At 43.4% G+C, this 26590-nt stretch overlaps 2 long non-coding RNA genes across 2 annotated transcripts; both read right to left on the bottom strand.

Annotated features, from left to right (window-relative positions):
- Positions 1 to 333: 333 nt before the first annotated feature.
- Positions 334 to 13814, bottom strand: LOC119904592. Its single transcript, XR_005444726.1, has 3 exons — positions 9554 to 13814; positions 2138 to 2218; positions 334 to 1136 (listed from the first exon to the last, which is right to left on the bottom strand). It is a non-coding gene; the product is annotated as an uncharacterized LOC119904592 (long non-coding RNA).
- A 9-nt stretch (positions 13815 to 13823) lies between these two features.
- On the bottom strand, positions 13824 to 25940 carry LOC119904591. The gene is made up of 3 exons (XR_005444725.1): positions 25838 to 25940; positions 20634 to 20730; positions 13824 to 18951 (listed from the first exon to the last, which is right to left on the bottom strand). It is a non-coding gene; the product is annotated as an uncharacterized LOC119904591 (long non-coding RNA).
- Between the last annotated feature and the right edge of the window lie 650 nt (positions 25941 to 26590).

Raw genomic sequence — 26590 nt, 5'->3', positions numbered from 1 at the left:
TAAATACATTGTTGGTTTGTTTTGGTATAATCCTGTGTGTGTGTGTGTGTGTGTGTGTGTGTGTGTGTGTGTGTGTGTTGGCTGCAGGGAAGACAGTGCTGTCCCACTAATAAGGAGCCAGTCTGACAGCAGTCTGACAACCTCCTGACAGACAACGACCCGGCTTTGTGCTGAGTTACTAAAATATTCTTGGCATCTCTTGCTCGGGGTTAACTCCTGGGATGCCACAAGCAACACTGAATCAATTTAGATTTTGCAAATCCAAGATTCTGCAAAAAAATCTTCCTTCAAATGTGATATTCAGTCTGACAAACGACAGCAGGAGTCACTCAGTTGTATTACTGTAAAATATTTTCTTTTTATTGAATTTTCAGGGTCAGGCATTTCAGATACATTGACAGAATAGATGAATACTTACTGTTTTTGAGCACCCTTTGTGTTATATAACAGCTGCTTATATTGCTAGCCAGAAACCCAGCAGACAATGTAGCTGTAGAATTGAACCACACAGAAATCTACATTGTATGCCAGGTTCAGGACAAAGCAAAGGTACATCTCTTCATCTCAAAGTCTTTTCAAGCAGGCATCCAGAAACACATCGGAAACATCACTTCTTGAAATTTCTGTCATGGAACATCTGTAGTTTAACATTATTAGCTCTTACCAAGGACATTTAAAACAAAGAGGACCTCACAGAGCATGAAGGAGAGAGAGAGAGAGGGAGAGAGAGAGAGAGAGAGAGAGAGAGGCAGAAACAGGGCGAATTAAAAGAAGAATGGCGGAAGAGGAAGGAGTGAAAAAAACACACAAAAAGCCTTGACAAGGGCCCCTTGTGGAGTTGTGACACAGAGAACATCCTGTCTGTGGGGTCACAGGATGGAGCCCCCCTGACATCGCAGCCAATAAGAGGACTGGAATGTGTCACCAGCCAATTGGAGTGGAATGGGCTCGACCGGGAAGTAGGCAGAGCCGTCAGAGACCCAGTAGCCAGATGTAGCTGCTGATTGCTACACAGGATCTACACTGCCTACTGAGCAACTGACAGCAGCCACAGAGCAGTGAACCGTGAAGGCTGGCCAGTTTGGTCGTGCCTAGGCGGGAAGACGATGCACTTCTGCAGACACAGCTGAGTCCATCTGAAGAAAGAGTGAGGAGAAAGAACAAACAGCTCCATTATAAACACACACAGAGGTCAGAGAGGGGGAAACAAGTTGAGCAGCGAGAGGCGAAGACAATTATGAAAAAGAGGAAAGAGAAGGCGTCAGTGGTGAAGGTGGAATGATGCAAGAATAGAGTAGAAGGGAGAGCGTAGTGGTATAGCAAACCGAATGGAGGAGATCAAGCAGAAGAAGAGGAGCCTGAGGGAGGGGAAGGATATGGGAGATTATCTGCTGACAAACATCTCCAAGCATGGCATTATCAGTTGCAGATTCCTGTCATTCCTTCCCATTAGGCCCTAGGCGCAGCAACCGCCATGCTGGGTCCAGCAAAATGGGAGCACTGACCCAATCTTAATAAATTACGACCTAGACACAGGTGACTGCGGGAGAGGAGGGGGGAGGGTTGGGTCCTTTCTCTGTGGTCGCAAATCCAGCCCTGCATACCTGAAGCCTCATGACCATATTGATCAAACATACTTTGACCAGCTGATAATCACTTGACTCCAATTTCTTTTTATTAAGGGAAGTGTGCTTGCTACTCTCTCTCCTCCCTTAACCCCCTCTCACTCCTCCCTCCTCGCATTCCAGCTCCCTGTCACCATTGCTGCTCTTTCTGCTTCTTCTGTCTTAGTCTTTGTTTCTACTCTGCACACTTGCATGACGTTGATGACAAAGGTTGGGAGTAGTTTCATTTATCCCACACAACTTTGATTTGCGTCATTTGTCTCTTTTTTCTCACAGCTGCACTCTCTATGACAGCTCAATGACTGACGCTACCGGTGAACTTAAGACTAAAAGATGTACTGCTCTCTCTGCTGAAGCTTTATAGTGTAGAATCTGAAGAGGTGCAAAGGGATGTGGCCCCAAGGCTCTGTTCTTTGCTGGAGGGAACACAGTTTCTAGAAGCAGCAGTGAGCTGGGTGAGATGGGAAAGAGGTGATTTTGTTGCTGCAAAAATCTATGAATGGCTTTCTTACCTCTGATTGGAAGGGCTTCAGGAACACATGGTTGTTCAGTGGTGTTTCTGGTATAAAAAAATCTGTCCAGAATCGGCAAACCTGAAACATGTATAAAAGAAATACTTGAGGTCAGAGACTCCGGTCACTAAGTTCAACAGCTATACAGGAATAATGTAACACAGATTAATGAAATGATACAGGATGTCGCTTTGCAAAAAAATAAGCTGTATGTTAAAGCTGTCACCAGCACTTTAAGTACAAGTGTGACATTAACATGTCCAGACTGGTGAGCCTGAGTAAGCTCACAGGGCTAGAGATAAGGTAGATAAGGTCTTATATGTCTAATCTCTGTTTTCTCTCTTTTTTCCATGCTTTAGTGATGCTGCCACCGCCGGTGGGCAGAGAGGTCAAATGTACGTAAAGCAGTTTTGTTTTTTCCACTGAAGTCTTTGGTTCGTCAGACAGGGCATGCTAGCAGGACAAACTCAGATGCCGAGGCAGACAGAGACAACAGAGGAACTGAAACTCTCTCACAACTTAACCATAACCAGAATTTTCAATGAAGTGATACCAGCTCACATATTTTTAGATACGCATCTCATAGCAGACTGATTTGACTTGAGGTTCAATTACAGATAGTGGTACCAAGCCATGTTCACCAGTGGGAAGCCGGTGAGGGAACGCGTGATTGTTGCTTCACTAGTGACTATACTGGTTGGAAGGGAACTTTAAAGGGGACCTATTATGCTTTTTCATATTTTCTGGCATTTCTATAATGTTACAATGTGAGATGTTCAAAGCTTCAAATAATGAGGTCAAAGTATTTAATAGAAATCCCTGTGAGCCAAATCCTCAGATATCCCCCTGTTCTGAACGCCCTGTTTTCACAGTTTTTTACTAACGGTTAACTACTAACGGCTCGGTATGATGTCATTCCAAGCTGGATTTCCATATATGGTAATTTGGTCCAGGCAGAGAATGCTGGCCACGTCCACAAAGGAACATGCAGCCCTATCCCTGTGGCAATCTGATAAAGACTTTAGAGAATAGCCAATCAGAAGACATTTGGAGCTTTGGAGCAGGGGGTTTAAAGAGACAGGAGCATCTACAGCTTGTTTCAGACAGAGGCTGAAATGAGGGCCTGCATGAAGAGCCAGTATAAAATAGAAAATAATTTTTTTGAACTTTGAATCATGCAAAGCTGAGAGGAGAGACAGAACTACATTATAGGACTGGAAATGCACTATAATAGGTCTCCTTTAAAGGAGAGATCGTATGAACACCTTGCATGTTACAACCTCCCAGTACAGCTCATCAAAGGTACCACAGAGTTACTGCAGACATGCCTGTCTGTAGCCCTCGCCAGGCCAACAGTAGAGTTAGCAGTGACGAAGAGCAGTGTATAGGGAATTGGACATTTAAAATTAGGGAAATAACACCAAAAAGAATGAATCTTTGGGGTTTAAGTGAAGGTTGCAGTAGATAAGAGGTTGAGGAAGGTGGATCTAGGAGGGGGCACTAGGACGCTTGAGGAGGGGTGAGGCCAGGCGTGCCATTCCATTCCTGCCTGCACTGGGTAAGTCTATTCCTAGAGTGTGGTATATGGCAGTTGATGTGGGTTTCCTCTTAGCTGCCTGGAAGATGACTGTGCCTGACCACATCCACATTCACACACACACACACACACACACACACACACACACACACACACACTCAAAACACATTCACAAAGTGACAACTGTACACACATGTACAGCAAATATACGCTGACATGTACAGACACACACACACACACACACACACACACACACATTCTGAGGGAAGCAAAGAGGAACTGAATCATTACCCTGCTTTAGCCTCAAAGTAGGGGGTGACCACTGTACAAGTATGTGTGTGTGTGTATTTGTGCAAAGACAAGTTGCACTTCTGCAGTAAGCAACATTGGTTGTGTGCTTGTGCTGTTTGTTGCTCAAGTATGTGTGGGCGTGTGTGTGGGTGGGTGTGTAGGATGTGTGAGCTGGGTGTGGATGCATTCCCTCTCTCTCTCTCTCTCTCTATGTCTATGAGTGTGTATGTGTGTGTACAGTATGTGCCTCACTCCATCTTTACAGTCCCAGATCAGCTACTGTTCCAGCGCATGAGGCTTATTATCTACAGTTATTCTTCCAAAAAGAATCTGGAAATGTTCATTTTGAATACCAAAAATTGGACACAAAAGTCAATCACTGGGAAGATTGGATTTTAGAAATACTATTCACCAGGCAAACACATTTAATTTTTTACCTTTTTTTACTGAAAGAAACTCAGCTGTGAGCATCGCTTTGCTGTGCTTGAAATTGTTACTGTCAACAATGGAGGTCAATTTCCTTTTGCAGCAGGAATCAACGTGGAGAACTTTATGTCCAAAGTGTGGACATCCAAACAAGTGTGGACATAAAGTCTGTGTGAAAATCCGTTTAAATCGTTCCCCTCGTTTAAATTTTTTTTGTTGTAAAATCTGTATCGTGTTCTTACTCAATGGTAATGATGGTAAGTATGAATATTTGGGCTTATTTTCACACAGTCTATTATTTCTGTTGGGTTCATGAACTGAAAATGAACGATCAAGACGTTGCACCAATCAGTATGGTTTCACTGACTGAAAGAGATGCCTAGTGTGCAAAATGAGACAAGCTCACAATATAGCGCTCACCAACAGCTTGCCACCAATTAAGCAGTCGTTCCATGAGGCCAGCAGCCAATCAGATATCAGATCTCAGCTCCCCGGGTCCCATTAGACCCCAGCCTGAGAGTCTGATTGGTTGTGATGGGTGAGTGAAAGCATCCAACCAAAGAGAGAAAGCCAATAGCTTTGATTTGGTGGAGACAGAGGTTATGGAAGCTTAGACTTCCTTGCCACCTCTGTTCGCTATCCAAAGTCATTCCCTGTCCCAGAATATTCTCCTGCTATCCAACCGATGATCACTGCCAGACAGGCCGCTGAAGTCACTTTCTACCCCCTCCTCTTGGTCCTTCTCGCTTTCTCCCCCTCTAACTTTTTATCCTTCTTACAAACTGAGGAGATGAAACAGACTTTATGTGTAAAGTGATCCCAAATGGTTTCTTTGGGTGCTGCTAGGTGGCTGTCAGGTCAGGTGAAGACTGAATCCAGGCCTATAGTCCAGAGCGCCAAGGAGCTTCTCCAGAAGGAGTCCGAGCCTCGAACACACGGCCCGTACCCCAGTCCCAGGCTCAGCCCCAGGACTATAGAGAGGGGTGTCTGTGGGCTCTTCCAGGGGGCTGGACTGATGGGAAAGAGCTGGCAAAATGAACAAGGAAAGCTAACTCCCTCCTCAAGCTGCTCTATGAAGGCCTGGCAAATGTGCAGAGAGCAAAGAAAGGAGGTGGCAGAAGAGGGAAACATAGAAGTATACACTAGGAGGACGGATTGAGATTGAATGGTGTCCTATCCTCCAAAGTCAGCGTAAGGGCATTCCTGTGTCCTCGTCCCCTCATGGCCTTTTTGGGGTCACAGGGTTTAAGCACGACTAGCACTGCACCCTGGCAAACACAGCCATAAAGCTGCTTCATTAGTCCCAACACAAGGTATAATGTTATAATGTAAGTTCTGTTTGAGAGCGCCACAACCTGGCTGCTGATACCTGAACTGCCTCAATATTAACACGCTCATTGATAAATAGCCCAGAGAGACTGAAGAAAGATAACTCAGTGACGGGGATGTACGAGGATTTACTGTAATATACCAGATGGCTAAATATTGTTGCTGTTTAAACTATCAATCCTTTCTGTCCTCTTTTAATCAAGAGCTTCAGTCTTGATTTACTAATGCTACTGATCCCACAGGAGTTAGAGGGATTTAGTTTGAGTTGCTCCAATGTTGCATTCAGCTTGTATAATACCTACATGTCCACAGTTCCTTACTGACGTCCTACTGCAGCCACTTTGAATAATCAGCTAGGCTGAGTCACTGTGTTAACTGATTACCTTTGGAAAACAAAAGGAACACCTTAAAAACGCGGCTCTGCGGGCCTTGCCCATTGATCCTGGTTTTCCATGACGTGCATCCGTCTCTGCAGCCTCTTCCTTGCAACACACACTCGCGCGCGCACACACACACACACACACACACACACACACACACACACTGCTACTTATTGGAATTCAGAGTGGGGCCCAGGTAGGGGAAGCTTTGCCCATATATGAGCAAAGGAGGAAACAGGCCAGGTGTGTGTGGTTAGTACACCATTGGAACGAGCGTTCTTGAGTACACAAAAAACGCACATACAGAAGACCCATGCACTCACACAGACGTGCACACCTAAACCAAACTGCATTTAGCCCTGTGACGTCTAAGTTATACCGCTAAGCTCTTAACTGTACAATCTGCCTGCGAATGACAGAGTTGTGAGAGTGACTTGTTGCTGTATAAACAGAGACGAGTCATGCGAAAAGGAAAAGGAGAGGAAAGAAACGGAATGAGTCAAGTGATTGTTAAGATTGTTCTTGTGCTGCTTAACCCAGTTTTAGTGACATAACTCTGTCGATGTCACAACGTCTTACCTCCTGATAACAGCCTGTGTGTGTGTGTGTGTGTTTCAATTACTGCAGAGACTGTGGTTCAGACTAAACCCTGCCTCTGGTGACTTATAGGTCCCTTCAGCCTTTCCCACCTCACTGAATCATCTGCATCTGCCACCTTTCATTATGTAGACCTCCATACGATGACTCAATAAGACATGATTGGTAGCCTGGACATTTGACGCTAACAAGCTGGTCATTTAACACAGACTGCCTCCTGTCCTCCATACCGCCAACTCCGGTCACTCTTGCAGTATTTTCAACTGACAGCAAAATCACACAACTCTAACTAAACTGTTTTTAATCCATATATCAGTATTATCATATATCCTTAAATAATTAGTATATCTATTGGTATGACTGAGGGACCTTTTCACCACATACCAATACTTTATAAATGCAACAGTAACTGTTTAATCATGCAGCTTTAATGAACTTTCTTGTACAGTCTGTCCTTATCCTGTCCTTTTTCTAAACTTTCAGCAGGAAAATACCTAATTAAAAGAAAGATAATATAGTTGAAATGCTTTTGATAACCTTTATTCGAAACTGCCATCCATCCATCTATTATCTGTACCCACCTATCCCTTCAGTCTGCAGGGGGCTGGAGCCTCACGGTGGACTAGAGGCGGGGTACACCCTTGAAAGGTCTGCAGTCTTATCGCAAGTCTGACATATCTGTATATAAATCAACAGATTCAGTTTGACCTTGTCTCTGTGTTATAGAATTGTTTCATCTGTAACCTTTATAAATTTGCTGCTAAAACACGATCCAAATTCTTGATTCATGCATTTGAACTTTGGTCCCCTTGGTAAGCATTTTTTAAATAATAATTACATAATAATCCAAGATGGAAAAAAACAATTGTAACTTTTTACAAATGAACAAGTGTGGTTGGTGTGCTCACCAACTTCCTGCCAAGTAGGACAGGGCAGGGTTCACTCTGTCGGCACAGTGATAAGGCAGAGGGCAGATTCCATGCTAATCTCCACCAGGGAATTTAATCTCCCTCATCAAGATACCTGCGATGCATCTCACCGCCAATCTCCCTGCTATCACACACTCATGCCGGAAATGCTGCCTTGATAAGCGCAGATAGATCCTTGCGCTCCAACCTGACAGTTTACGGCTGCCTCCTTATCACCACTCCTCATACTCTCTAACTTTATCTCTCTCTCTCTCCCACACACACAACTCCTGGTGCCATAAACTACAGAGTAACACCGGGCCAGACAGTGCTCTGAGGGAGCAAAGGAACTGCAGTAAACTTTGTCACTGTGTTGCAGTAAAACAGAGAGACAGAGCAGGGTGTACATGCATGTGTGGCTTTAGGCTGGGCTGCTGGCAGGTGCTGACATGATGGTGGTGACCACACGCATGCACACATGCATGTCTGTGAGAGGTAGCCCTCAGAAGTAATTTATTATTATAATTTGCTGCCACTTTTCCTGTTTGTTTCTTAAAAGGGAGCTGCCACAATACCTCAACATCTTGATGAGATCCAAACAGTTCCTTAAATTGCTCCCTTTTGTTTTACAAAAACCTAAACACGTGGCACGCAGGAGAAATTTCTTTCTCAAGTTTATCTGGGTGATTCAACAAGGAGCATCATTACGTATTAATGTTGGACACCTGCCCTCTGATTATATGACAAGTGAGTAAGAGTAATGATAGTTGGAGAGAGCATCGTCTTAGTCAGAGAGAGTGGGAGATCATTTGAAGAACAACAGCTGGGCAGAAAGCCACGACATTTAAAAGTCCACAGCTTTAAGACACACACACCCCACTGTTCAGTTTGTGACTAAGCCCCTTTTAGACAAACACATGTAACCCAGAACCACTAGCACTGATTCACGCAACGTCTCAAACACTCTCTCTCTCTTTGTCTCACACTCATTTCCACACAACACACACTCAAATACATGCACACATATGCAGCAGTGCTTTAAGAGGTGGTAACCAGGAGAGACAGCGGCTACGGTGAAGGGTAGACTCTAAACATTAAGTCTGCAGTCATCTGTCGTCATTCTCCCCACAGCCAATCACATCAGGACGCTGCCATGTCCATTCATAAAGAAGCCACACTGCGCTGTCCATGCTGTATGATATTGTATCAACCCCTCACTCCCCACCCCCCAACCCCACCCTCCCCCATATGCTGAGTTCATTCATACCCTCTGCTGCTGAGCAGAAGGAGTGGACTGTGCTATCTATGTCAAAGGAAGGGGGTAGAAACACAACGTGACTGAAGCAGAGAGAGGAAGTCGCGCCGCTGTGCAGAAAAAAAAATTGCCTTTTTTTATCACATGGCTGCACCTCACGTCAGCATTAAGACACTGACAGATGAGACCATGTCAGTTATATTATTAAAGCACTGACAACAGTACATACCATCCATTGTACTTCCCATCTAAGCCTGGTCACAGTAAGTAAGCCTCGCAGCAGAGTGTGAGCCCGACAAGTTTGACTATATGTAACAATGAATCAGCTTGTCTGTAATGTGATCGCATTGTGAGGTAACGCTTTCTCCACCACAAATGATCAATGAAACTCTGACCTGACACGCTGAGCGTGATTATACACCGGCTGACCTAGACTGACCATGTGACTTCACATTCAGGCATTTCCTCTATTTTTCACACTTTTTAAGCAACTATCAGGGATTGCTGAGTCTACGGACCGGCACTGAAAGCCTCCTGTGCTTCCTCTCAGTTCTGTGTGCTGCTCAGCGCATTAAGGATCTGGGAGCAGTTTCTCAACCTTAACTTGTAACATATGATATCTATCAACAGCAGCAGCTCTACTTTCTGGGAGTATTTTCCCTGTCTTTCCTTTTTCTTTCCTTTTTCACTTACCCGTCTGGGTGAGAGCAGTGTTTCCTCCCGGCGCTGAGTTTGGAATGAGGGAACCTCCCCCCCTCTCTCTCTTCAGATTCTTTTTCTCTGGTGTCTTTCTTTAAGTTTTTCCTCCATTTCTGGGTGCCCTTTGCTCTGTCCCCTGCTTCAAAGAGGGATTCCTGGTTCCCCTTCTCTTTAACTTTGCTGGGTCCAACAGAGAGTGAAAGAGAGAGAGACAGAGAGAGAGAGACGCTATTGGGTAACAATGTCTCACCCACGTCACTGTCCACGGTTGTGAGGGCAAGTCACACAAAACTTGCCGGAGCTCAACTCCTAAAAGATTTCATCCTTACATGTCTCCTCATCTCTTTCCCTGTCTTTTTTTCCTCCTCCCGTTGCATTCTTCTGAGTGTAATCAGTAACAGGCTTAAAGTGACAGCAGCACTACTACATAGCCGGCTCTCCCACATACACACACACACACACACACTTTCTCACAACACACACACAGACAGCGTGTGAGGCTCCCTCTGGGCTAAAGGTGCTTTCCCAGAGCTCTGGAGACACTACAGCCGTTAAACTCCCTATAAGCCCTGCCAAAGTTGCGCTATCACATGTTTCACAGCAGTCTCCCTCTCTTCTCTCTCTTTTTCTCTCACCCTTCACCCTCCCTTCTTTCCCCCAGCCCCTGACTGACACTGTCGGACATACTCTCTCACCCACACTCAGGACCTACGCTGCACTCTCTTATAGTGTGGCTGTTAAAGAGGGGGCTGAGCCTATTGCAGCAGAGGGCAGTGTCCTGTTACACAGCTCTCAATTGAGGTTAGAGAGAGGACATCCATTCAGAAAAAAGAGAGGAGGGGAAGAAGGAGGGGGAGAGGGAGGAGGAAAAAAGTAAGGGCAGCCTCTCCATCGCTCTCACTCTCTGTCTCTCTCTCTCTCTCTCTCTGTATGTGTGTGTTAAGTGTGCGTGTGCACCCGGTCTTCAAAAGCAGGAAACTCCCCTGCCAGAGAGTTTGGGCGTCTGTAGAAAAGGACCCTCTAAATAAGGGAAAGGAGGCAGGGACCCCCCCCCCACACACACACACACTCAAAACACACACACAGCGGCCACAGTAGAAGGGTCTTTATGACTTCCAGCCACACTGGCAGCCCCTCACTCTCCACCCATACACACATACACCCACATAAACAAATTCTATATGTGCATCTTGTCTCAGCTGCTCCACAGATTCTTGCGACACTTAAGAAATGAATTTAAATAATGCACATGTACATGTGTGACAAAAATTTTCTGGTGGTGTTTTGTGATGAGACAGACAGATAGGCTGCTGATTGTGACCACAAAGAGAAAGTACCAGTGTTTACAAGAATGGACAAGCCAATAAACAAGTGAGTAACCCCCTGGTGACCACAGCTACTAAAAAAAAAGTACCTGAGTGTACCAACAAAACACCAGACAGCGGATGATGACTGTTTTAGGACAGAAGTGAGGATAGTGTGAGACATAATGAAAGTGACATGTAGGATAGGTCATTAGCATCTATTGACCCCTAACTTGGTCGTCCTTACTTCTAAGCCTGACCTGAAACTGCCCTTGTCCTTGGTTCACCACCCTGTTCTCCGCCTCCCATCTTCCTGGTTCTCACCTACATCCTGCTATTTTACCCCACGTCTATTCTCTGCCACGCCATCCCTGCCAACCACACCTATTAACAGTCCCGTCCTACCCCACCCTGCCCCGCCCCTTCCCCTCCTCCTCCCTTATGGTGTTTGGGGCGAGGGTGGGCTGGGGTTTTGAATGGGAGTCTCAAACTTCAGGGACTGCATAGCTGGTTTGTTACTCACAGGAGGCCATGTGACTCATCAAAGCCCATGCTGCACCCATGCTACACTCCTGTTACACATGTTGATGTGTGCAAACACACACACACACACACACACAAATGCCTTTGTCAGGGTCCATTCACTATTTAGTGAGTCATGTAATGGGTTGGGTTAAGTAATATTTGATCTATATAGCCTACTGCATTGTCGCCTCTAAGAACAATCTAATAGGTCAGAGGTTACTATGAAATATTGTTCATCCAGCTCATGGGCAGCAGCTTCAACATCAGAGAGATCAACCTATATTGTATGGTTGTATATGTGTGGATAGAGACTGGGTGGGTGTGGGTAAATCACAGCCTGTCGTGTGTCGGACAAGGGATGGATTTCTGTGTGTTTCTCGTGGTGTTGAATGGGTGCTGCTGAGCCCTGGCAGCAGGCGGGGAGATGACTCAGGATTGGAGCAGGTAAATGACTCCAGACCTGTCGACAAACGGCAGCATTAACCTGCAGGAGTGACCAAGAGGAATCATAACAGAGCACCGTCCTCTTGTCTGATTGGGAACACTATCGCCTCTCACAAGAGCAAAGCTCTCTCTGTTAATTGTCTTTCAGATTATTCTGAAAACAAATGATATTCTTGTGTGGAGCTATTTTAGTACAACCATTTCATTTGGCTGCTCTCTGCCAAAAGCAGCAATCTGACAGATTATTCTTGATCTTGTTATTCAGCTGCTCTGCACGCCAGGGACAATGAGTCATTGGGAAATACATTTTTTTTATGTTAAAAAGAAAATAGTGCAGTAGTATAAATTTTAACTAATTTTTAATCTGCAATAATTTAACCAGAAAACAATTTCAACCCAACAGGAAAAACTAAATTGACAGTGTACCTATTTTTTAACTGTTTTGGGTAGAATTTAGAAAATTATGCAATAACCAATAATGTGTAATGTATTATCAGTAACACAATAACAAAAAAATCTTTCTGTATGATTTAATGTGATTTGTGATTAATTAATGTGTAAATAATGACAATTTCGTTTATTAAATTTAAAAACAACAATGTCATGTGTGTCTTAAAGAGTAAAGTTTCACAGTAACTGAGAGGTTTGCCATTTTAGAATGTGACTCAGTCTATTGTGGGCACAAACTGAGCACCGCCTGCTTACTTTCTCTGGGTGGATACAAGGGCGGAGATGTGTTTTAACACACATACACGGCACAGGCGGGGGCCTTTCCTTCATGTACTAACACACACACACACACACACACACACAATGGAGATTGCAGTGGAAAGGAAGCTGGGGATTCCTGAGATTCCTGTGGACAAAAAGGTGTGAACTCAGGCAGCCGAGCAGCCTGGGAATTCTGCTGCAGTTGGCTTGAGGGTAAGTTTAATGGCTGACCAGAGTTGCTAGTGACACACACAGAGATAAAAAAGAGCTGGAGAGATAAAGTCAAAGAATTCAAACTACGGGAAAAAAAAAAAAGAAGGGGTCAGAGAGACAGAGACACAGGCCCCATCCACGCTACTGCGTTTTTGTTTTAAAACGGAGACCTTTTGCTACTTTTGCATCTCCCGTCCAGACTAAAACGGCGAAAATGGAGACCTAAAACGGAGAAGTTGCCGACCCCGTTTTTTGTCTTAAAACTCAGAGTCTCTCTGATTGGATCTTAGTAGAAACACAATGCTTGAGTTTTTAATTTGGTATTTTTATTAAAATATTTTGTACCGTGCAAATAACACTTAGCCGACACTCGTATTGTGTATGCCACCGCATTTACTTTGCGACGACTTCCAGTCTGTTTTCCGCCGCCACAGCCGCTTTTAACTGCCGTGTTACATGTGTTGACATGGGTTAATGCGAAAAATCTGAATGAGCTACACATGGAGTTCCATCCTCCTCAAAGAAACATAATAAACAATTTAATTATAGTTATATATGTGTTTCAGCTAATGGACGCAAAACACCCAATGAGAATAAGCTGATTGTCTTTCTATAAATATGGCCAGAGAGACTATGAGAAAGATTGGGACAGAAAGAGGAGTAGTGACAGTATGTTTCCCTGCAGTTGTTGAGCAAAGTTTTCAAATTCCACAGTGCAGTAAAACGCAACAACAGCAGATTTTCCACCCGGCTGAGTGAAGTGAATAAGTAATTGTCTTCCTGAAAGTTATATATATATTACATAACATACAAAGAAAAATCCCCCAATTTTATTTTTTTTGAATTAATTATTTGGCAAGCTGTTGTTCTTCAATGTCAGCCAAATATTTTCATGTCTGTCATGCATGGTAAAAGTTGTCCTTAAAAAAACACACCCATGGAGAGTTTGTCATATATGCACCTGTCTCTGCCAAGAACGAAAGTCTCAGTCAGTGATAGACAAGAACATACGTAACAGTGACGTAATTTCATTCACTAAAATTACACACACACACACACACACACACACACACACACACCTCAGAAGGAACATGTGCTTTCAACCCACCCAAGGACATGAGATGGAAATATGGCAGGCAGACTCTCGTGCCCCTGGCCCTGGGCGGAAGTGTGTGTGGCATGGTCGACACTGACTATATTAGGCCAGTCTGTTTCTAGCATGGGGAGACAGTGAGCTAACAGATACAACTGTGATGTCATAGTCACGCTGTGGAGGCATGACTCTGCGTCTTATCTCCCGCAACTGTGTGCTTGTTCTACATTGCTCCCCTCTGCTCTTTGGTAACGTGTGTGCACCCTTCTGTTTCTACGTGTGTGTGCTTATTGTCCGGTGATAACCCTGGACTTTTAGTCTCACACACAGGGATACCTCAGCCGCTCTGGTGACAGACAAGCACCTCCAAGCCTGCAGAAACATCCAGAGCAGCTTGAGGTGTGATGCATTACGGTGGTGCTTGAGTTTTCCATTACTTGTGAAAGTGTCTCTAATTACATCACACACGAATACTTCTATTGTGATGCAATGGTTAAGTATTAGGTTAGGCTATATAAAGTAATAACTGTAGTATTAGGAACAGCGGAAGTATTAAAGGATAATTCCTGTTAAAAAAACCTCAGGTTTTATTTTCAGAACATCATCATTTCTATCAGTTGTGATAACATTGGGTTCACCAAAGTTTGTTTGCAACCTATCACTTGTGTTTCTTGTCCTTTTGGTGGATTCAATCAGCGCGATGAGTACAATCTTAACATTACATTAACATTAACTAAGTGGTGGAAGAAGTATTTACATCCAAAATGTACTTTGCATAACAAAAAGAACACATGTAGCAGATTGGTCCCGTTCATCAAGGTGAATTATATTTAATTTAACTTAATCTAACAAGTTAAAGGCCTCGAAAACAAATTTCTTTTACTGTAAGTGAGAGTGTCCTCCATTATGTAACATTAAAAAAAAGTTAATACATTTGCATAATTTTGATTATTTAAATTGAGACATATCTGTGTATTTTCGGTCATGTTACTTATGTACAAGCACCAATCAGGATTCAGCAGAATCAAAATGTGATGACAGTTAAAAGGGTCATTTGCATTTTTTCAGAGGCGGAAGTGCCACTGTCAATCACATCTGATCCTCCCCTCACCCACACAGTCCTGATGAAGTAGATTAGTTGTGCTTTTTTGAGTATTAAACTTTAATAATCAACTGGTGTTTTTTCCAAACCTTAACTTAAATGGCTGTTTTTTTTAAATCATCATAATAAAATGTTATAGACTTTCTGTTAATGTTGTAATTGTCAGTCCTTTGTTTGTTGTTGGATAGTTTAATTTATACCAATTCAGCGTATTTTATAAGCTTATCATATGTTTTGGATGTAACTAGAAACCACGCAAAAGTGTACTGGAGTAAAACGTACAATATTTTCCTCTTAAATACAGTGTAAGTACCTTAAAACTAAACAGTGTTTAGGTAAATGTTCTTAGTTTATTTCCACCACAAATCAGAATTATCCCTTAATTTTAGTAAGTTTAGTAAACTGCTCCTCGGGTGCTGCGCAATGTCAGGGCACTGCTCCTAATTAGGATGGGTTAAATGCAGATGACAAATTTTGCATGCATTTTACTGTATACAACTGTATGTACTGTATTGCTCTAAAAACACAATACTTCATGAGAGCAATGTATAATGCTGTTAATGTAAAGATGCATTACCAATGTGTGGGTGTGTGTATTCTGTTTTTGCACGACAGCATTGTGACTCCTTTAAAGGAACCCACCGGTGTCGCACTCCACCCCGTCATCCCTGCCCTGCGAGTCCCTCTCCCTCTTTCCTCTTCCTCTTCCCTTCAGAGGTGTCAGAGGAAAAACAGCTACAGTATGAGACTCTCTCTCTCTCTCTCTCTCTCTCTCTCTTCCACAACCACACAACATGGGCTTATGTGAAGGCAGTGACTCTGCTGCTGGCAGGCCCACTCACAGGATATAAGAGCTGTGAGCCCTGCCAAGGCGGTGAGGGGTCACAACTGTGACAGTTCCTCCGCTGGCTGGTGGCTGTCCGAGCAGCAACATCAACAAGCAGACGCCCTCATCGTGATGCTACAGGGTGGAGAAGACTTCTTGTGAAACATTCCACTCTCCCCCACCACTCTGACCAGTGTTTCCTGTTCTCACTTCCCTGTCCTTGCCTCCCACTCCTCGCCTGTCATCCTTTTCGACCTGTCCCACCTCTGCCTCGCCTCCACATGCCAATGTTATCCTCCAGCGTTTCCCACCACCCCATCTACTGCTGCTCCACACCCCTGGGCCGGTCCCCTGGCTCCAGCCCCCACGCCCCAGACTGGTGGACTCCCTCTGGGTTTCCTGGAGAACCACCTTCCATTATCAGAGCGACCGGCCCAGCCCAGTAATAGTGCTGCTGCTGAGCTCATTGGGCCATTGTGGGCCTGGGCCTGACCTCCAACTCTGAGGATGGAAATCTGCTGAAATGTAACTGAAATGACTATAGGCCTGTGTATTGATTAGGGGTCTCAAGCTAAAGCCTACTTAAATATATAGATGCTTGTAACTGACTCTAAGGAAGTGTATTAAAAAGGCATTTATGAACAGCTGTTCTGTAGCTCTTAAGGTGTTTCATGAAAAAACAGGTGTAAGGAAAGAAAAAGTAGATTTGTGTTCAAAACAAGGCTGACGGCAACATAAATAAAAGCTTCTGGAAACATGATGATAATTCTGAAGGAGGCAGAATCTAAAGCCAGCGATAACACCTACTTTAACCTATCTTAAGTGGCTTTAAACCCAGCTATTTTTTTTCTTAAGATGTGTTTTAAATAACACTTGTGTCGTCCCACTGTGGTCTAAACTGGAGCTAATATTTTTAGATTATCGATTATGATAAGAAGATAAATGATAAACCATTTAAGTCAATATTCAAGAACAACCTGTTTCAGCATCTTAATTGTGAGGATTTGCTGTTTTTCTTTTATTTGTTAATAGACTGAATAGTTGGGGGTTTGGACTGTTATTTAGACTAAATAAATTGAAGGTGTCACCTTGGACTCTAGGGATTTGTTTCATTTTATAGACTTTATGATCAATCAGATTAATCGATAATGAAAATAATGGTTAGTTGTATCCCTTGTATAAATGCTGTTTCCAGGGTCTTCAAACATTATAATCTTAAAGGACTGTTATGCATGAAAATGGCCACATTACAATACAATACAGAAGAGATCTGCACCAAATATTAGCTGTCAGGAGCTTCAGTCGATACTGATTCCAGCTTACAAAAGCTCACAAAGTCTCTGCACACCACTGCACACTGTAATAGTCACGTGTTGTGACTGTGTCCTTCTGCAGAGCGTGTCCAGGTCAGGTCACACCTCATAGTGAGCTCGCTTAACAGAGAAATAGAGATTATTATTTTGCAGCTATTTGAGTCATTTAATTAAGTATTAAATTCACCTACACTTTGATGAAAGCCACTATTGTGTAAGCTCAAGGCCAGAAACATGTTTACTAACCCGGCTAATTCACCAATGACGAATGCTCCCTATCACTTATGACTAATGGACTATGCATATGTATGTGCATGCACAAGTGTGGAATGTGAGCATGTCATTTACGGAAGATTAAATGGACGTGCAGTATGGGGGTTCTGTTTTCTCAGCTTCTTCTTTCAGAGAAGCAGACAGAGTGAGAACGAGCAAGCGGTTCTAGCAGATGGGGCTGGGTCTGAAACTGCCATCTGTCTCAGAAGTGCCAGAAAATGAGACATCGGGCAGGGACTGTGCTATGCAGAGTCTTGCTGTAGTTACATGACAAAGATTTAAGCCTAAAATATACAGGAAAGATCTGGGAAGTGGCAGAGCTGCCTACAGCGAGTCTTATACTAACAACATTGACGTTTAAATAATTAGAAACTTGCATTTGCTAAAATACAAAACAAAGATGCACATCCTGCCATCTCTGCCATCTACTGTAGGCCTACGTCATAACCAAGGAGCTGAAATCTCAGAACCCATCAGCTTTTCTGCAAGTGTGTTTTTCTCCAGAATCTTGACACTTTCTGAGACTGTTTCCATCACTGTCTCTCCTATCTGCAATATCAGCAGTTGCTTCTTCTTCTGTCACTGCTTCACCAGCGCTAGTACACTCCTCATAATAAATTTTAATGTTTCTTCGATTGCTGGCAGGGAGAGAACTCTAGCAGTGAGTTGCTTCCCTTAGCGGTCTCTTGTCTGGGGGCTCCGCAGCGGGCTGACTCACAGCCCCAGCCCACTTTTCCCTCCCACTCCTCCCTCCCACTCAGCCCCAGCCGTACCCCAGCGTGGGAGGCAGCGCAGCCCAGGACCAGAGCCTCCGGCTGGGCACACACACGCAGCCAGCTTGGGCCCACGGCTCTGGAGCTTTGGCTTTCATTCCCCTCACCCACACAGAAACAAAAACACACACACACACACAAACACACACACTGCCTACCCACATGCGGTACCCACACTGATTTTTAGACCACCTCTTTAATGATGTCATGTGCCGTACATCTGACGGGAGCAGAGGCAGGAGAAACACGTGGGAGTGTGTGGGCTGTACATGCTGTATGTGTGCTTTTGTGTGTGAATCATGCTGCCAGATTTTTTTTTTTTGGTGTACATTAAGTACACTAAAATGTTTTATATACACATGTCCTGTTGGCTACTGTAAGTAAAGAGCTTCTAAAACGGCTGACCACTGTAGGTTGCGGTTATTTTAAAATCACAGATACAGGGGAGGATTTTGATCTAATGAAAGGACACAGATGAGTAGGATGAATGGTTTCTAGATGTAGTAGATGCACTGGGGAAGTGTAGTATTTTAAGAGACGAGACCCTGGTACAATCTTGATCTAAAACTCATGTCTCCTAGTGCAAAAGTGCATTAACAAATAGCTCAATATCTCAAATTTACAAAAACCTCGATTTGACAATACGAGTCTGGTATCTGCTGCCAGGGTTATCTTCTCCATTTGATAAACTGAGTTCACACTATTTCTGCATCAGATAAAATCATAGTTAATGGTGATTCTTACCAGCAGGATGGGAGCTCTCGATTGCCAGTCTTTGCCGCTTTTTCAGTGATGTGCATCATGAAGAGTTCAGACTGTGAAAAACAGGTGGGAAAGGAGCACGTCACTCACATCATACTGACACCTGTATCGAAGTGAAATCTAGAAAACAATTTTTTTTTTTTACAAGAAATTGGTGGACTTGCACAAAGTCACACATTGTAGGATGCCTGTACTGCGAAGAGGAATCATATTCAGAAGGGCCAGATTGCTCATTAGAATATCTCACATTTGTGTGTGGGCGAGCTTTTAGCAGTCCTTCTCCCTCAAGTCCCCAGCGCTGTTCCAGAAACACTGTTCTCTGTCCAATACCAACCGGGATGCTAACCCCAGTCTGTCCGCTAAAAAAGTAAATCCAAGCACTAACTTCTGTTTCAAGCACAGTTCAGGGCATACGACTTTTTAATATACACATCCACTGTACCAAAACCTAACCTAAAGTGCTCAGTCTGCTACTATATTTCTCACCATGAATCAGATCATGTTATTGATCATACTGGAAGAAATTCGCTTCATTTTAACAGCACAAACATATTGAGTGATGTCTGCACTGAACTACTCTATGCTTTCTGATCTGACAACACATCAAGTGGAGGGAGCACCATGAATGTGAGTCCCTGCTGCAAAGTATTGGACTCACAGCAAAACAAACTTAATACAAGGTTTACATCCAATGAAAAGTATGTCTCTCTAAATATGATGATTTTGAGATGTTTTTCAAAGGACAGTGATGAAAACTATTTTTGCAGTGTGACTGTTTAAAAGCAATACTCAAAGCCAAAAAGCCAAATAAATTTACAATTCTGTCAACTCTACAGGGGGAAATAAATCCAACTTATGCTTTCATGTACTTTTGAACATGATGAATACCAAGTTTTTGTTTTAAATCAATCAAATTAAAACAATGTTCATTTGTTAGAAATATGTAAAATTGGGAACTGACATTAGTGGCACATTAATAACCACTTGTGTGTCACAAGTGCCCCCTGTTGGATACACTAACACTGTCTCTATAACTGGTGCATGGTTTTAATTACAGTCCTCTGAGAGAAAAATAATAATGGAAAAATCAAACAAGAAAAAGGTTTTTGTCACTGATATTGTCACTGTAAAATAAATTTGCAGTTAGTATGATACTTGCATTAAAGAGCACTACATCATTCCATTATTTCTTAGAAAGCCAATGTAATCAGTAGGTCAGTCACTCTCTCTACTCGCTCTCTCGTTATGTATGTCTCAATGTCTCTCTTTCTCTCTCTGCTCCCCTTGTCCCGAAGTCACGGGGTCTCCCCCGGGGTAAACGCATTCCAAAACACAAGAATTTCCTTCAGCCCAACTCACATACCCCCCACCCCCCTTCTCACGCACACGCACGTTAATAGTGCACAATAGTCTTGTATGAGCGAGAGAAGACCACACACTGTTGCAATGCCATGTTCAACGTCTCACCACATTGCAGCAGGACCACACAAACAATGCCAACGCTTACAGAGCTTATACATAATAATAATAATAATAATAATAATAATAATAATAATAATAATAATAAAGTTAAACGAAATTCGTAGAAGCTCGTAATTATTCGAAGATAACAAAAGCTCGTGCATGAACAGTTTACTCATCATAATTCGTGCTTTGTTTTTAGGAATAATAATAATAACAACACTTAAATTCAGAATGCAAATCGTAATTGATCATCTTAAATTGTATAGTTTACCTGTATTCTCTGGTCTTGTACAGCAGCTGGGAGTTAAGTTGCAGAAGAGAAACAGCCCGATTTGCAGACACCTTCCTCGAGTGCAGCGCTCCTGGATCTATCCGGTACACACAAAAACACAAAAGGCAAAGACTGAAACAAAAGATCACCGAGGGCTGAACAAAAAGAAAGCAGAAGCAAAGACAGCCGCAGATATAAGCGGGAGAAAGGAGGAGGATCGATTTATCTCTTGCAGTTTGCTGTAGTAATATTCTGCTCTATTACTCATCTGATGTGAGAGTCCCCTCTCTCTCTCTCTCTCTCTCTCTCTCTCTCTCTCTCTCTCTCTCTCTTTCTGTTTTATCTATCTGCTGCCTGTCTGACTGCCTGCGGGGCTTTTCACCGGTTCGCTCGGAAATGCCACTGACTGGCTCAGCTACCTCGCCGCGGAGGCTGGCTACACAAACTCACATCAGCCGGCCGCAGCTTCGTCCCTGCGCCGGCCGATAGTCAACCTCAGCCCGCAAGAAATCCCCCCCGCCGCCCCCTCAGACTGCGGGGACCGTCCCCTGTGCAAGTTAAGCGATCACAGAGACTAATGGCTGAATAGTGATGGCACTGTCGGTGACAACACCTAAAAGTACGTGTAAAGAATAGACCTGAAAAAGAAGGGGAAGAAGGAAGCGGAAATTTCTGTGGTAGAGCCTGGGACTACTAACATCAGTATCTTAAATCAAACCATAAAAAAACAAAACAAAACCCTCTGGATTTGTGTTTTAACAGCAGAACCACTTAATAAATCATTGTGCACTGCAATAATGCCAATCCTATGGAGTTAATTAATGATCCAAATATTAGATGTTTTAATTAACAGCAAAAAAAACAGAGATATAAGATGATTAATCAAGTTTCCAAAGCAAATTATCTTCTATTTTTGTTCTAATTATTTTCCTTGTAACTAAATGAGCTCAAGAATTGAAACTGTTACTGTTTTTTAAACCAGTTATAAAATAACATTTCTATCTTCAGCTTTAAACAGAATTAGATGCACATTTTTTCTTTGCTATGTGCAAAGGTTACATAATAAAATAGGAGCAATGGTTCCCAATGTGGGGTCCAGGAACCTCCTGGGGTCCTTGAGAAATTTCCAGGGGGTACAAGCACAAGCTGAATTTCACTTAAAGTCCATTTGAGAACAACAGGTGAAAGTGGACGGATGGCTATTAAAGATTTCATTCCCACACAGAGAGACATCATTCTCTGAGTATCTGCATCTATTTAGATTGGGATTGATGAAATGCAAATTTTTTGGGAGCCCCTCTGTTATCGCACCAGGTCTAAATAGCTCTTGACTGACGTTTTAACGCTTTTAAGAATGTAAGAAATGTCACCGTTTGGCATTATCATAAAACCTTTTTAAAGACCAGCTTCTTCTTTCTCTTGTGTCATTTTCTTTACTTTCACTAAATCATAATGCACAGAAAACAGCTTGAGAAGGAAGGAATCGCACTCAGCAATGTATCTTTCCAAAATAACTAAAAAAACTAAAAAGAAGAAAACAAGTTCAACAGAATTAGCTTAGAGCATCGCAGATTACATGCCCCTGCAACAATTTCATGTAGCCACATTAACTAGCTCTCTGCATGTATCAATTTTTAATCAAACACTAAATGTGAAACATTTTAAAATCATATCTTGACTGAGAATCTTCTCTATCTCATGCTACTCTCCCTTTGGGGAAATACACCTGCAGTGGGATTGTACCTGCTCATTTAAATTTATGCATCTACATTTGTATAAATTTCCTGTGAAATGTGCAAGATGATTTGTTATTGCTCACCTGCTTCTTCCCCCTTTTGCTCTCGCAGCCTGCCTCGTCGCTCTCAGTATGAGAGTGAGAGTGATTTGCTACAGCAATCTGGGAAATTAACAAATGTTTTCACTGCTTGTTTTCTCTCTCCACTGGCACAGGTTGAGGAGGTATGAGGTCTCTAAACCACACTGACAATATTACCAGCATGATGACTGGGGTTCATATTGTGAAATTCCCTGAATAAATTACTGTGCCCACTCTTTCTCTTATCTGGTTATGAGTACAGTTATGACCTCAGTTTCTGGTATTTGGGATGGGTTTTTCTTCAATGTAAACTTCCCAGAAATATATATATATAATATATATGAGTTTTTCAGTAAGCCTTATGACAAAATAAATTAACCCTCTACATGTCATCTCTTCATTGTTGAATATTGTGTTCACGTGACTTGAGAAGCTTGATTTCACCTTGACTGACAATCCTTCTTACAGAAAGAACAGACATCATGAAAAAGTGACAGGTCTTTCATATCTTACAGAGAGCTGGGGTTAATCTTGCATATTTACACAATGAAGGAGGCAGACAAAATCAAGTTCATCTCAATACTTGTATGCTCTTGAAATTCACCATTTGACCTTTAATTTTACTGTCAAACTTTGGTCATCCAGGACATGCATGACTGAGGCAGATAAGCAAGAAATCAGACGCACTTGAATGTTTTTGCTGTGTCATCATGAGCCAAACAAATCCCCCACGTTGGATTCAATAAATGAATGGCAGTTCAGTTGAAATGAGATGAACTGCACAGAAATTGAGATTTTAATGCAAAAAGATACGCCAGTAATAATGAACTCACACCTGTGTTTTTTTTTTTACTCCCCACAACATAGACACACGCAAAACACACAAAAAAACAAAACAAACAAACACCAGTTTAAAGTGAGCTCAGTTAGCACCTGCAGGGCATGCAAAAACCAAAGTGACTGGGGATAATCCCACACTTTCCCCTTCATGTTTCCCAACAGAGGGGCTGTGTTTTTGATTCTGTGTCTGTATTGATCTGACTGTGAGTGAGCAATATTGATTCCAGGTCAACACAAATGACCCCCCCCCCCCCCCTCCCCACCCCCCCCCCCCCCCCCCCCCCACCCCCCCCCACACATCATACACGCAGCGAGCACGCAACAAGACATCAGAGACACCGGGGAAAGGTTGACCTGTAATGTCCACTGAACTCCTGTCTGCCCGGACACAGACAGCAAACACGTGATGAAATCCCAACTTCGAGATACCGGGCTCGCTTTGAAGTCAGAGATAAAGACGTTTGCAAGGGCATGTTTTCACGTCGCATGCATTTGATAATGCATTGTGCCGGCAGCAGAGGAGATGAAACCACTGCGCTTCAGGAGGCTCCAAAAACTGCCCATAAAGTTTGACACTTGCGGAAATCTCAGCATTCTTTTCACCGCTAATAGATTTCAGAAAGCAGCGCTTTTGAGTTAAAATGCTTTATCTCAAATGCCATAACAGTAATCCTCTTTTAAGACTTGGCCAATTTCTATTTTACAAGCCAATTTGACAACTCAGTCCTGGTTGATCTTTTACATATGAAGCCTACAAAAAAAGCCACGCCGAGCTGTGTCATTCTTTGAAAATGTGTCCCTTGCAGAACTTCCCTTAAGCTATTGCTGGTTTTGAAATTTTAAGTCAGTGGCGTACTGTAGAAGACAATGGTTTACAATTAAAGTCACTGGTGTACCACAGTGGTAGTGAGGCTACAATACCTCCACCAGTATGTTTCAGTGCTGGTGTTGGCTCCCAGGCCCATTGTGTATATGAAGGCAGAGGTGTAGTGTGTTTTCACTGTCTCCTCCCTGGGAATTCCCCTCTGTTCCAGGCTCTAACAGCCTGTTGGAGCCGCAGCTGTACATATGTGTGTGTGTGTGTTTGTCGGGATGTATACACAGCTCAGTTATTCGCATTTCGGTGCACGTGTAGGCATGCGTTAATGTAAGCGTGCATGTGTATGTGTGTGTGTTTCCTCCCTGATTCCCAGGGTTCTGCGGAGTTAAAGCCTCTTAAATGTCCCCCTGGCTTTTGTCCTCATGTTTCAGCTGAATTTCCCCGCATTCATCCCACCATTCAGACTCTGTGTGTTCGAGCACTCAGGAATGCACTGGGTTTGACAGGCGCCTGAACTGTGTGTGTGTGTGTGCATGTACATGCGTGTCAATGAGCATACAACAGAAAGAAAGACCGAGAGGTTTAGAAAGGGGAGTGGATTTTTCCCCCCCTCCACCTCCTTTTGATGCAAAGGTGCTCAGTCGCACTCGGAAACACACACTCACCTTACCTTTGCACACACATACTTTTTACCTTTCTGTACACACACACACACACACACACACACTCAACACCCACACACTCTTCGAGTCACATGTGCTCTCACTCAAAGAGAGCTCTGCACCCACTCACCCTGACACCCACACAACCACCCACACACTCACGTGCACTGCCAAATAGCTCTCACTCTTTACCCTCCCACCCTTCCCTCCCCACCCACCACCACTGAGCACACACACACATGTCAACACACACACTCATGCACACACACAGTTTCACACTAAGTGCCGGGCATGCGCCCGATCTGGTTTCCTCTTTGCTTGCGAGCGACCCGCAGTGATAAAATAAACACAAATACGTGATAATCACATTCCAGACATTTCTCTCCTGCCGGTGGGAAGTTTCAACTGGTTTTCTGCAAGAGTTGGTTTGACTGTGGTGTGTGTGTGTGTCTGTGTGTGTGTGTGTGTGTGTGTGCGCGCAACAGAAAAAAAGAAGAAAGAAAATGAGAGAGAGAGGGAACAAAGAGATCTGGGGCGAAGTCTCACACATTCCTCAATCCTGCCAATATCCTAGTATACTAGACCATCACAGCTCAACACACACTCCCGCGCGCACACACACACACACACACACACAAACAGCAAGAGACAGCCAGATCTAAATAAAACTAAATAAAATCTAATTTGCACCACAGCTGTGGCATCAATCTACCATGAACAATTCCACTTTTTTTTGCAAATCATCATGCAACATTTAAACAAAACAAAAACTTCCACTGACAATGGCATCATTGACCCCCCCCCCCCCCCCAAAAAAAAAACAGCACTGCAAGGGATTAAAAAGCTGGAAAAGGTGAGTGAAACGAAGCCTGTGAGTGAAAACACACAAAAAATGCATCTCTTTTGATTGCTAAGCCTCTGAATTGCAACAAGAGACAGTCCTACCATATGTTATTACTGATTGACTTGGTTTTTTTTGTAGAAAGAGAGAAAAGCAGTGAGAAAGAGGCTGCATATGTGAGAATCGGAGCGTTGTGTTGAAAGAGCATAGATGCATGGGACCTACCTGAGCACATGGCCCGCATGGCGTGCACACTTCCTCAGTCAACATGCTTTGTTTCTCCTCCTCTCTGCTGCATGCTTCTCCTCCATCTGTCTGTCTCTCCGCGTCTCTCTTCTTGTCTTTCTCCCCCTTACCCTCTCTCTCTCTCTCTCTCTCTCCCTCTCTCCTCCCCTCTCATGCTCTACAAGCCCTCTTCTCTTACCTTTAGTGCTCTCTTCAAACTTCTCGGCTTTTCCCCCCTGGTCCCTCATTTTGCACTTCGCTCTTCCTCTCAGGCTCAATAAAGTTGTCCCTCTTTATGCAAGTGAGAGTGATCCATGAAGGCAGTCTTAACCAGAACGTCTCTCTCCTCCCCCCACACGGCGTGGTGTGTGTGTGTGTGTCATTCCCCTCCACACAAACAAAATTTTTCTGACTTTCTTTATTAGTTGTCTACCTTTCCTTTTTCTCTTACTTTCTTCTCATTTGTCGCCCTTTCTTACTCACTCAATTACACCCCCCCCCCCCCCACACACACACACACACACACGCTCACTCATTTCCTATATTTCCTCCTCCATGGCACATTACACCTTGACGATGAAATCCAAGCTCTATTTCATTCCCTCTGTATATTTCTCTCAAAATATATCGCCTGTTCGTACAGTCCATTTAAACGGGCAAATCTCAGCTGTTTATACTGAGGAGGGAGGCTGAGTTACAGAGATGGAGAATATGAGAGATGGACAAAGGGAGGGCGGAAGAACGGCAACTGAA

This window comes from Micropterus salmoides, unplaced genomic scaffold (genome assembly GCF_014851395.1).
Source record: "Micropterus salmoides isolate LMB-PRFRI ecotype aquatic unplaced genomic scaffold, ASM1485139v1 Ms_hic_scaffold_15, whole genome shotgun sequence".
Lineage (NCBI taxonomy): Eukaryota > Metazoa > Chordata > Actinopteri > Centrarchiformes > Centrarchidae > Micropterus > Micropterus salmoides.
Note: the sequence above shows the minus strand (reverse complement) of the source record. Positions and strands in the feature narration are given on the sequence as shown.